We start from the raw sequence: 12,677 nt of genomic DNA on the forward strand, positions 1-12,677 counted from the left end.
TTTGTGGTACAAAATTGCTTCTTGGTTTTGAACTAGGAGGTTCAGAAATCTCAGAAAAGCTAGACAGGATGCATTAGGGCCAGCACAGCGCAGAAGTATGATAGGAACATATAGTGAAGCATTATGAAACTGGGTTTTTTTGTGTGTATGATGCAAATGGTATTAGCTACAGGTCCTGATGTAGATAGAGACAGTAGACATGTGAAAGAAACTCACATAGGTAGAAAATGGAAGAGATATCTGTAGAAAAGGATTTGGTCTTCTAGAATCCCCCAACTTTTCTGCCCATTTTCCCAAAAAAACTTCTGAAGAACTCACGACATAAGGAGCACTGAAATTCTCTGGTTTAGTCACCTTGTCTAACCCTTTCCATCCAGGACACAGCATGATCACTCGGTGGATCAAAATGAATAACCGGTTTAAGGATTTATAGAATGGGTCCTTTGAGAGGGTGTTACTGGGTCTGGTGGGGAGCGCTCTTGGCTGCAGATGGCACTGAGCTCAGGGCTGGCTCTGGGCGAGTAATGACGTGGCCAAACCTCTTCTATTCCCAGCCCAGTTTGTCATCTTTTGTCATACTGTAGGCAAAGAATCTCTAAAAATCCCTGTATGCTTAAAACGCTATTTTTCTCCAGGGTTAATGTAGGGTTATTTCATGTTCTGTTCCTAGCAACTGGTTTAATCCCATATAGAGACTGGTAAATAATTAACAATTATGTTGTCCTAATATTAGACTAGGCCTGAACCTTTAGGATAATCATTCAGTGATCAGAAACTCTACTTCATAATTGGATGAGCCTTTCTGAACCTTGGTAATGCTTATGCCACTCTGTAGTTTACATTACAGTTTTCTTCTTTACTGAGGGATTGACAACTCCTATGCAAATAAAATGCAAGACATCAATTCACTTTAGTGGGAGTTCAATCATACCCTTTGTAAGAAAATAACCATCATGTATATTGCAAAATTATCTATGCAAATGTACCTTTATTTATAAAGATATAAAGGGATGTACTCCCTTTGATTCAGATAACATGAAAGCTTTTTCACTGGTGATTAAAGAAAGGTGAAACATTAATGCCTCCCCCACTGATGCAGAATAAAGTTATATAATAACTAATTTCTGATTGTTTCTAAAATAACATTAGTGGTTTCATATTCATAACCATTCAAAACATGAAACTAAGTCCTGGGAAGGAAGTAGATTTCTCTACAATGCCTGATGGATTTATAACTTGTTTCTGGGTATCGTCAATATTTTTAGATCACAACCACTAGACTTGTTTCTATACAAAAATTATGACTAATTATGCAGTGATCATATGATGATTTAAGCCAGTCTTATTTTTAAAAAGTAACCTTTAAATCACTCAGTTCCTACCTACAGGAAGAGGATGACAGAACAAAACCTAAGCGTTACAAATATTAGTGGTATTGTGTATGGTGCTCTGACACTCCCGTGATGCGTCAAGTATAGGAAATGGAAAAGACGAGAGAGACCTGTCCATCTGTCTTGTCTCCTGCAGGGAGAGACTTCCGCCTTGCTTTTAGAGGGGTAAAGTTTAGTTATAAAATAATGAAGCAACCATCTTCTATTTCTGCTCATTGCAACCAGTAACTTTGTGGAACTGGAAGGTAGGTTTCTTCCATCTTTAGAAGTTAAGTGATTATTTGAAAATCCATGCAAGGTTAATTAGCTTTTCTAAAATAAAAACATAACATAGTTACTGTCTGAAACTGAGGGTGGTGTGAAGTGCTAGGCTGAAAATCCTGGAGAGCAGAGCCTTTTTATACAGACAAAATGGACTATGAAATGGCAGCTCCACCCATGATTCTTCATCTGTAAGCTTCAGCTCTGACGTGAACAGAAACACCCTGCTGCTGAGCTGTACCAGTGGTGCTTCACTGATGGTCCCTCGGATAAGACTTAACATCACGACTGACTGAGACTATCAGTTGTGTAAGTGCCCATTTGATCCAACTGGAAGAAAACAGCCTCAATGTTTTCTGTGGGGCACCAATGATATTTTAACCTCTTTTGATAACTACCAGACTCTGCAGGTTTGATTCTGCAGTAGACAGGTGCTGAGTCACCTTGGAACAAGAGGTTGTACCTCCCTTGGTGAGCACCGCCCCGGAGCTTACATGCTCCCAGCCTTGTGACACAGCAGCCCATTGCTCTGTGGTCCCCAGCTGAACATGGATGAATCAGTTCCTGTATCATGCACGTTACAGTGATAGCTGTGACGTTTACAAGATGGTGTCTTCATCCAGTTCAGTCTCACATATTTTGTGTTGTGTAAAGAATTGGAGTTCTTGTCATCAGCACATCTACCATGAATGCAAAGCAACGTATACATTGGGCTATGAATTATGTGCAGCTTTGTAAAAAGGCATCCTCAGGAAGCCAAAGGCCAGGTTCTGGTATCCTCAGTGATCAATCATGTTTACATGGAACCAACTGTTGTGGTGCCTTAAACACCACCAAACACCACCAACCCAGAGCCTCTCCACTTCACTGTCCTGTCAGAGGAAAGAAATGCCTTCTTCGAGGTCAAATGGAAAGTCTGTGGCAAGACAAGGAATTGAACCATCTTCCAAGTATCAAGCGTTGGACAGCTTTTCCTTTGGCTATGGGCCCCTTCTTCCATGGACAGTCTCGTTCATTTAAGTGGATCTTTTAAATGAACAATATACACCAAGTGAAAACACAGCAGAGATGATAGAACCAAAGGCTGGGTTAAGAGCATATACTACTGACTGCAGAACTATGATCATTAATAATGATCACTGTTAGATAACTTCTAAAAAACCTTCTTTTTGCATCTTTCCTAAGCTGTCTTTTCTCCTTCCAATGTACAGAGACATCATAACTACCTACGTTTTTTGCATTGTAGCTGTAAACCAAAGCCAGAAACCATCCGTGATGCGCACATCCTGATAGCTGAAACAATAAACAGGAGAAGGAACTGTACCTGGAAATAGACTTTTTATTTTTACAACAAAATAGATGAGACCAGCCCTGGAAAAGACAACACTAGTGTTTGTTTTTCACAAGTCAGAAACATCAACAGGAAAAAAGGACACTGGGTAATATTAACAAAAGCATTGTTCCACCTGTGCTGCCAACAGATAGCAAACGGTATGCTACATTTTTGCCACTGTTGTTCTCAGATTTCCCTATTTTAGGACGGCAGCTGGACCTCCAGACCCAGCTGTTCCTTGAAATAATCCTAATAAAGAAGGATTAAAAAATAAGTTTACAGATTTCTGTGGCAGCAAATAACGATGACCAAACTCCACTGTTAAACAGAAGCCACTCCTACACCTGTGTGTTACGGTCAGTAAACAGAACGTGTGCATTCACCCCGGTATTAACCTGCCATGTGCAAATACACGTGGCTACAGGACACTGCCTGGCGCCTCTCAATGCAAAACCCTGCGTAGCCACCACAGCCTCTGTCAAAAGGATGCTCAATCACAGGAAGACGGCAAACTATGAGATTCAATAACTTAGGAATGCTACAAAAAAACCCCTAGAGCAGATTAATAACAGCAGAAATGCATAAACATTGCTTGCCAGAAGTTGTAAAATAGGGGAAATAATAATAATTTGGGAAGGAAGAAAAGTTATGCAATGAGAGAGCAAAGCGCACCATTTTGGACACAATTATTTAGATTGTCAAGATGAGAGAGGCTAGTGGCTAAGTGCAGACAAATCCAACCAAGCTAGATGAATGGGAGAAAAGATACATATGGAATTTAGGTTGGCAAAGTCACTAAAATGACTCACATAACCTTCTTCATTTTTTACACAGGGGTAAAAATTTAAATATATATATATTGTGGAAGCCAGTTAAGAGCTGCACAGCATACAGCACCACAGCAAAGGCAGACAGTCTATTAGATAGCAAATGGGTGCAGGATAACGTGGAAAAGAGTGTAGTATTGTTAGTATAATTCAGTGCAATGCCTCCATACATCCCTGAGTTCATTTTTCTAATAATTGTATCCCTTGCGAGGAATTAGGAGATGCGATGCCTGCAGTATTAGGCCAGATGGTCCCAGGTGTTTCTTTCCCATTACGTGTTCCTATCTCCAGAAGTGGAGGGCAGAACAGAGGAAGTTCAAGGACAATTTTTGAGAATAATCAGTTAAAGAAAAGCGTTCCTATGATAAGAAATTGAAAGACTGCACCTATTTACTACAAATATGCAACTCAATAACTTACTGAAGACTTCCTCTACGAAATGTTTTCAAAAGCATAGCTCTACAGAGTGTATCATTCATGGTATAAAAATATTATCACTTCTTCCAATTATTTTTAAATTGATATTTGATATTGATACATTTCTGAATCTGTTTCATCATTAATGCTGTGACAATGTTTTTTACGTAAGTTTACGTTACTCCTAAGCTCAGGGTGGTCACGTGGATCTAGCCAGTTTTCATTTATTTTTTGGTGTTATAGTCCTCAGATGTGTCTACATGTTTCTCATTGATCACCTGTGGATTTTTACTCTGGCAAAAGAAATTCCCCCAAAGCATCCATCAAAGCAAAGCCCCTTGAATTAGCAGAGGGCCACCCTGATAATTCTGTAGTCAGAAGATGACAAAATAAAGCACGTGTGACATCTAATGACAACATGCAGGTTTTGAGGACACATTTTGCTCATCAAGAGCAGGGAAATGTTACAAAATGTTACTAAATCCGCATCCTGTTCCTGAACCCGTCACTGGTACATTTATTCTGACCTGCTCCACGGCAGCAGAGCATCGCCACCCTCCATCAGTCCTGACATACAAAAGGCATGAGATCTCTAAGGAGAGACAGCTCATCTTCATTTACAAAAATGCCTTCTTCTCACATTTTATTAAATTGCTTCATCTATTTTTTGTCATTTAACGCCTGACATAAAGGATGCGAGCCCATCGAAATGCCTACGTACGCGCTCCCTCGCAAAACGCGCTATTAAAACCAAGGCAAGGCAGAAAGGAAAGGCGCTCCGCACACCGCGGGAGCCTCGGACGTTTCGGGGCCGCCCGGGCGAGCCCCGCCGGTTTTCACACGCCGAGGACGGCTTCCAGCGGCTTCCCTGCCCGGCCGCCGGGGTGGGGTCGGGGCCAGCCGGCGCCCCGCGCCCCGCGCCGGGGATGCTCCGCCGCCCCGCCCCGCCGCGCCTCCCTCCCCGCTCCGCTCCGCTCCGCACCGCAGTGCGCGGAGCCCCGCGGAGCCGCCGCCCGCCCGGGGCCCGCGGGCGACGCCCCGGCGGCCCGCCCGGTCCCGGTCCCGGTCCCGGCCACGGCCCCGGCCCCGGCCCCGGCCCGCCGCCTTACCCCGCCGTGGGGCCGGCCCTCGCCGCCAGCCGCCTGCGCGCCCCTCCGCGCCCGAGCCCAGCGCCGCCCGCCGGCTGCGCGCCCCTCCGCGCCCCGAGCCCAGCGCCGGCGGCGGCAGGTGGGTGCCCGGCGCGGCGGCTGCGCACCGCGGCCCTGCCCTGCCGGGCACGCTGGGACTCGTAGTCCGGCAGCCGCCGGCAGCCGCCGCGGGCTCCGCGGGCAGCGGCAGCGGCAGCACGGCCAGCCCCCGCCAGCACCCCACCGCCCCCAGCAAGCGCCGCCAGCTCCAGCAGCAGCAGCCCGCCCGCCCGCACCTCACCAGGTCGCCCCCACGGCCCCCCTGTCCTCCCTCGCCCTTCCCGTTTCCTTCTGCCCCAAGCCGGCAGGTGACGTCCCACCTCACCCGCACCCAGAGCATGCTTACTTCCCCTCGCCTTTGACTCGGCACGACGTAGCCTCAGCCTTACGCATCCCCTGTGTGGCCCCTCTATATGGAAACCGTGACAATAGACTGTGCGCTGGCTTGGGTGCTCTGCTAGCTGCAGCCATCGCCCCTGCCCTCCGCACATCTCTGAGCAGATGAGCATGCACTCACTGCATGTGGCTGCACGGCCTCGGCAGATGTGCTGGACAGTTCTGGGTGCACACGTAGGCGGCTGACCCTAAAGAGCATGGTTGTCTCCTCTCACACACCCTCTGCACACTGGCCCGGCAGCTGAACCAGCCAAGCAGGTCCTGCGGCAGAAGCCCGCCAGCCCTCACCCTGCACCGAGATGCGTCGCTCCAGGGAGCCAGTTCTGGAGTGGAGGGTGCTGGCCTCTGCCCAAAGCCAGCCTGCCTGGGCTGCAGCCAGGGTGCAGGACACAGGCTGGAGGAGAAGCACTCTTTAATAACTGGTCCTCCATCTCCATAAGAATTCAGAGGCATCTCTGTGGGTCTCATCTGGAGGCCTAAAGGACAGGAGCATCTCAGGGTGCCCCTCTCCATTCGAGAAGGACAAGTCACTACCCTGGCACTTCCTAAAAGCTTGGTGGATCTTTTCAAGGAGACTGCTGGCTGTATCGTAGTGCAGTGCGGTTATGGTGTTACAGTGAGGTCAAAACCTCTCAGAAGAACATGTTGATCTTAACAGAGGATATCGGAAAAGACCATTTTGATGCTTTTCCTCTCTTCTTTTAATTAGTTTTGACAATTCCATTTATATTTGTGCTTTTATTCTACACTAAAGTTAACCATTGGTCGAAATTGTATATAATATGTAATACGATTTGAATGTACCCCCTGTAATCAAGTACGTCCATAATTTAATTTATCAGATTGCCTTCACTGGGTACTGTGTTTTACCTGAACTGAGGCCCTTGGTTCTGAGCACTAAGTGATGAGTCACTAGCAGCAGAAAAGCTATTCCCGTGAGTAAAACGTCTTTAAGTTTCATGACATGTTGGCAGGAAAGCAAGACATTGCTTTGTTAAGAAGCAGATGCTGCACTGGAGATGAATCTTCCTATGGAAAAAAAAGTGCAACTAGGAAATGCAATGCCTTCGGCTTCATTCTGTACCCTGCCAAACACCTCAGGCATCTGTAGCAAGACTTACAGCAGAAAACTCAGACTAGTATCAGGGAATGAATGGTTACCTTGGGCATTTTGCCACTGCTGCTCAGGAAAGCACCTGTATCCACAATAATGTGCAGAATGCACAAAGATGCTCCAAAACTGCAATTATCTGCTTGGAGCCTCCTTGCCTCAAACTTCTTATGAAATGGGATATTCAGCCATAAGTTAAGAAAGCTTTTGCCAAACATCCAAAATGTTACCAGGTCAACAGAAATGGAAAAGAAACAGATCCGTTTACTCCACAGTCTTCCCCTCTCTTTCTCTGCCTTGCAGGGTTCAGAGAAAACAGGGTTTGCATCCGTGGTTTCGCTTGTCTCTCATCAGCACCAGACCTGGCGGGGAAGGTGAACTGAATTGTTTTGAAATCTGCTGCTCTGGTACTTAGTGGCTCAAGCTGAAGGTGAATCTGTTGGTTTGGCGTTGGGGTTGAAGCTTCACTGCAAAGAGGGCTGAATTCAGACATGAGACAGAGAACTGTGGATTTAATTCTTAACATGAATTAAACCCTCTTTTGGGGTTTAATCTTGGTCTGTAGGATCAGGGTTGAATGAGTTGCTCAAATTATAATTATACAAATACTGGGAAAGGGAAACATACACTATCAACAAAGAGCAAAAGTTAACTTTGGGATGTTTGTTTTTTGATAAACTTCTACAAGTTTTTAACTCAGATTTTCCTGTCACGCCTTAAAATATATTTAAGTTGAAACTCTCTCTCAGTTGATATGAATGGGAAGAACCCCTCCCATGCTGACTTTTCTGTTTGCAGTTGCCTTGTATCTGCTGACAAATTCACTTCATATTAGTTTCTGTTAGAAATGTAACAATCTAAGACCTCTGCAGGGAGTGCAGAGTTTGGCTGGAGTCAAGGTTCTTCTCTTCTTTGGCTGTGGTTTTCTTGTTTCTTTCTTCCTTTTACCTCATACATAGAATTTGCAATCAAAAAATAGAAACATGATCAGTCTTTGTCTAAGAAAAGATACAGGTCACCTGTATTCATGAGACATACAGACAAAAAAAGACATGGTAAATATATTAAATGCAGATGTACACAACAGTATATGTACATGCATAGGAGTAACATTCTCCTTAAAACCACAGCATACAAAGCAAACCATATCACACTTCACTCTCATGTACAAAGTGTGCGTTCTAAATAATTTTTCATTCTTCCCAAACCGCAAAATTAAAAGACAAAAGTATTCAATAGAGTTCACAAATCTGAGCTGCATCCCATGTACGGATACACTGTATGTCATGTATGGGCTAGACCTGCTACGACACCTGTACATCAAATGGCTGTGACTATCTGGACTGACCATATTTCCAATGTGTGGGACTTCACAGACTAGCACCCTGAAAGCACATCTAAAAGTGCAGGGTAAGGCTCCAAAACAGTCCTTCTTCCCTGGCAGGAATCTTTGCATAACATTTTGCTCATCTAGGCTTTGTATGTGTTTATGTACTTGACTTGTTGAAAGAAGCACAGTGCCGGAGTTAACACCCTAAGGATACAACATGCATGGGGACAACTACTCTGGAAAAAATTTTGCTCTCCTCTGGGGGACACCTTCAAAAGCGAGCAGTCCTGTGGATCCCAAAACCACGTATTTCCTGGCTCTGCTTTCCCTTTGACCAACGACAGTTTCGTTCGGAGCCGCTGCATGGTGAATGCAGTGTAGAGGTTTGGTGTTTTTCCAACACTGCCTAAACTGAGCTTACTACCAGCAGGCTGCACCAGTAAATCTTTAACTGGGGCACCCAAAAGCAACTTTTATTTCACTGAACTATTTGTAGTCAAAATGTGGTCAGTTGTTTTAAATTGTTTGTTATATTTTTTAATAAAAAAGCAGAGGGGCTGTTGTGATCTTTTCATCTCTTTTCCTTACAACACAGCTTGTAAGACTTTGCTTAATTAATTCCTGCTTGAGCTGGAGTATGTCTTTCAGACAAACATCTGGACTCAATTACTGTGTTGTGCATTTTTTTATCTCTTCCCTTAAAGACCAGCTGTTGATCAAATCCAGTAAGCTGTATATAAAAACCCCTGGTTCAATGCCTGATCAGCAGATCCTGGACCTAGGGTAGAGATAAAATTTGACTCTTGTTCACATGTAAAATTACTGAGTTGTGGTGACACTTCTGAAATGGCTTTGAAAGAGAATCAATGTATGTAGTCAGCCCCAGTTCATAAAGCCCGGTAGTTCGGGCCTTAAAATGCTGGCCAGCTGCAGCTCAAGTGGTCAAACAGCAACTATATTTAGGCTGGTTTTTTTTAATTGCATTGGTTTGACAGATAATAGGATTTTCTTGGGCTGTTTTATAAGGCAGAGTACAGTAACACATTAAATAACACTAACTTCAAGTCATCTGCTATTTCACCCAAACTTGATTTCTGTGAGCCCTTCTGTATCCATAGTACACTAAATCCTGAAGAAATGCACTTAGATTGGGACACTGCACTGGCCATGGTAGTAATAGTAATAATAAATACCTCATTTGTACCAATTAATTTGCAGCAGTACATCTCAAACTGAATCACCATTTCCATTTTGCAGGTGTGGAAAGTAGAGACACAGAACAGATGGTTATTCGAAGTCTGGGGCCCACTCGGTAGGCATGCCACCAGGGACAGGAACACGGGTCTCATGCTTTGGGACTCCAGAAAGCTGAAAGGTGGAAGGAATTGCCCAAGGACATAAGAAGACCACTGCTGACCCTGGGACCAGACCCCGTCAGCTCACCATCCTCTACGCCCCGCTTACAGAGCTATGCAGCACCGCTCTGCTCCAGGCAGCATGTCCAAAAGCATGCCTTGGCTTGGCTCACGCTTCCCCAGTGCTGCCCCTGAGTACAGGCAACATGAATCCTGCTCCATCCACTGAGATACGGTTGCTCCTCCACCTGCCCCAGCTCTGCTGTCTGTGCTGGTATGAGAAGGAGGCGGCTTTGGAGGTACAGGCCAACTCTCCACCTCCTTTAAACTGTTCCGTTTAAAGTGGTTTGCTCCTCAGAAGGGAGCAGGATCTAACAGATACTGTCCTCCGCTCTTCACAGGGTCTGCTAATGGTGAAGATCTTTCTGCTCTGCCTCTTTCTCCACGAATGGATCTGCAGGACAGCTTGTTCAGTGTTGGATTTCCTTCTTTACCTAAAGAGCCTGAGGCCCAAGGTCAGACAAAGGCCCTCTGCAGCTGACCAATATGATGTTTCTCTTAGCACGTTTCTTTTATACAGCCAGTTCACAGTGAATTGGATCATTTTGGAAATGTCTAAACTGTCTTAACGGTGCACTTGAGAAACAAAACCCTGTGCAGTGCTATCCCAGATGCTGGGCAGAGAGCACATTAGACAGTGTGGGCTCCTGCAGATAGGGCTTAGAATGCTGCAAGTCTGACTGTCGGTGCTTGAGCTTGTCTCCAGACATGCCTCGGCAGGCTGGCCCCGGGCCGGCCACAAGGCAGCCATCTGCAAGAAGAGGGAAAAATTCCAAAACACGTGTAGGTAGCTACCCCTGCGGCCTCCTACCAAAGGCTGTGTAAGCCTGCCGCACACGGGAATGTGCTCGTCTTAACCCTTCATGTCAGAACATAGCATTCTTAAAGCATTAGGGTTGTGTCTCAAGAGAACCAGGACTGAACCATGTCCTCCTTTGCTGCCACTGGAAGGAATATGATTTCCTCACTCCTAATTTGTTTAAATCTGAGTTTGGCTACTCTCATAAAAAAATTATATAGGACAGAGGGTCCAGGCATCACTTCTTATTATCATCTAGTTTACTGACAATATCCTTCCTGTCTATATCCTGTGTGAATTCCCCAGCCAGAAAGATATTTCTGTCTCAGGCCATATACATTGAACCCATGTTCTTCATTTGTACCACGTCAGCATTGTAGAAAGTAAATATATTATGATATAATCAGTTTAGGATTATGTTTGAGGCTTTGGATGTTCCTTTCCTGCCGTGCACAGCTCAGCTTAGTGAACAGCAGCGAGGATGCTTCATGCTATATCCGCTCTTGCTTTGCACGTGCATCGTTTCAGCACTAGTGGAAGTTCCACTGCTGTCTAGGTCTTCTATGCCCTTTGAGGTTTCATATTTGCAACAATACCCTCACCCATGTATGATTGTCTTAAATTATATCGCAGCCTTTGAAAAAGAAATCCATCTACTAATCCTTTTGAGAACATTATGTTTGCCCTCTGATACACGCATTGGTCTGTCAGCTTGGAAAACACCAGCCTGCTAATGACTGAAGGATTATGGATCTATTGCTGAGCATTTGCAGAAGTGCTCTTGTGGTTATAAAAGTGTCTCTTCAGTCACCCGTGGGCTGGGTGCCAGAAGGGCTCAGTATGGCTTTGCGGGTCTCTTGCCTCCAGTGCCGAACAAGGGAGAATCTCACAGAGGTCAAAAGCCCAGCTCCATCACCTGCTGACCACTCCCAGCCTCCTCCTATGCACGCACTGGGAGTTTCTTCCTTGGAAGCAAAGCAGCCGGTTCAGCCCCAATACATTGGACTGTTCCATTTTAAGTTTGCACAATTTTGATTTTAATATAATTTATCAGATTAATTTCTGTCTCTATTAAAGTTAGTAAGAGCCTCACTAATGACTTCAGCTCAGCCAGGACTTTGCAAAATATCTTTAATTAATGTATTAGTCATAAGTTGATAGAATTTTACATATTTTAACAAAACTCCATATTAAATAAGATGGAGTATGTATGTTGCCTTACACTCTATATATCTTAAGGAAATGAAATCTTCGCACTACTGAAGCAGACGGCAGAACTTACACTGATGCCAGTGGGGCCAACATTTCACCCCATTTCTTTTCTCCAATCTACCAAGAGTTTCCAGTGACTCTGAACAAATCAGCATCTCAGTATTACCTACTGTGTAAGCCTCGGAATCATTTTTCTCTAGGTCACAGTGGTATTGTAGGGCCCTTGATATCTGGAAAATGCTTCGAGGTTCAAACTGCTATAGCTATACTAACGATTACTGGTTATCATTTTCTTCCTACAAATGCCTTATCCTCAAAGCAGGAATGGCAATGTCTACTAGGAACGTTACTCAACAGTTTCTACTGTAAAACCAGATTTTCCATTATTTTATGTTGCCGAAACTTAGCCATTCAAATTAAATGGCATGTGCCAGAAAACTGCCTTAATTTTAATTAGGTTTTTTTTATTTTGAGGTGCGGAAAGTCTAACGGTTTCCAACATCGAGATAAGAAGAAAGTAAACCCATGGTAAAAAAACAAACCTCTGAAGACTGCTCTCTTTGAGCAGCTCCAGCTTTCATGCACACTGAAATTTGGTAGAACAAAGACTAAATCAGGTAAAATCTTTTACTGTTTTCAACACAATTTGTCCAGATTGCTTTCACATTATAAAGCTTTAAAAACTGTACATCGCTAATGTTTACTAGCACACGGTGTTTACTAGCACATGACATTAGGTAGCTGAAACATCCAAAGCCTTAAGCACGCACCAGCCCTTAACAGGACGCGTTGGTGTTTGAACTCCTCCTGCCTCATGCCAACGGGAGGCAGCGCTGAGGGTGCTCTTGGCCCAGAGCTTTGCAAGAAGCCAGCATTTCCCTGTAATTGTGCCTTTTCTTGGGTCAGGGAGGGACGGGGCATTGAACCCAACCACAAGGGAGTCACCTCCCCAGTGCCCTGCCCGACAGCCCAGAGGAGGAAGCTGCCTGTTCTCAACA

The 12,677-nt window shown here is 44.8% G+C and overlaps 1 protein-coding gene across 1 annotated transcript in view; it reads right to left on the bottom strand.

The window, feature by feature from the left end:
- LOC140655410 (tropomodulin-2) overlaps positions 1 to 5,471 on the bottom strand; it is a 36,814-nt gene extending 31,343 nt beyond the window's left edge. The window contains exon 1 of the mRNA XM_072869917.1: positions 5,339 to 5,471. The gene's annotated coding sequence lies outside the window, so the exon portion shown is untranslated. The remainder of the gene's footprint in view (positions 1 to 5,338) is intronic.
- Between the last annotated feature and the right edge of the window lie 7,206 nt (positions 5,472 to 12,677).

Source organism: Ciconia boyciana, chromosome 8, assembly GCF_034638445.1.
Source record: "Ciconia boyciana chromosome 8, ASM3463844v1, whole genome shotgun sequence".
Classification (NCBI taxonomy): Eukaryota; Metazoa; Chordata; class Aves; order Ciconiiformes; family Ciconiidae; genus Ciconia; species Ciconia boyciana.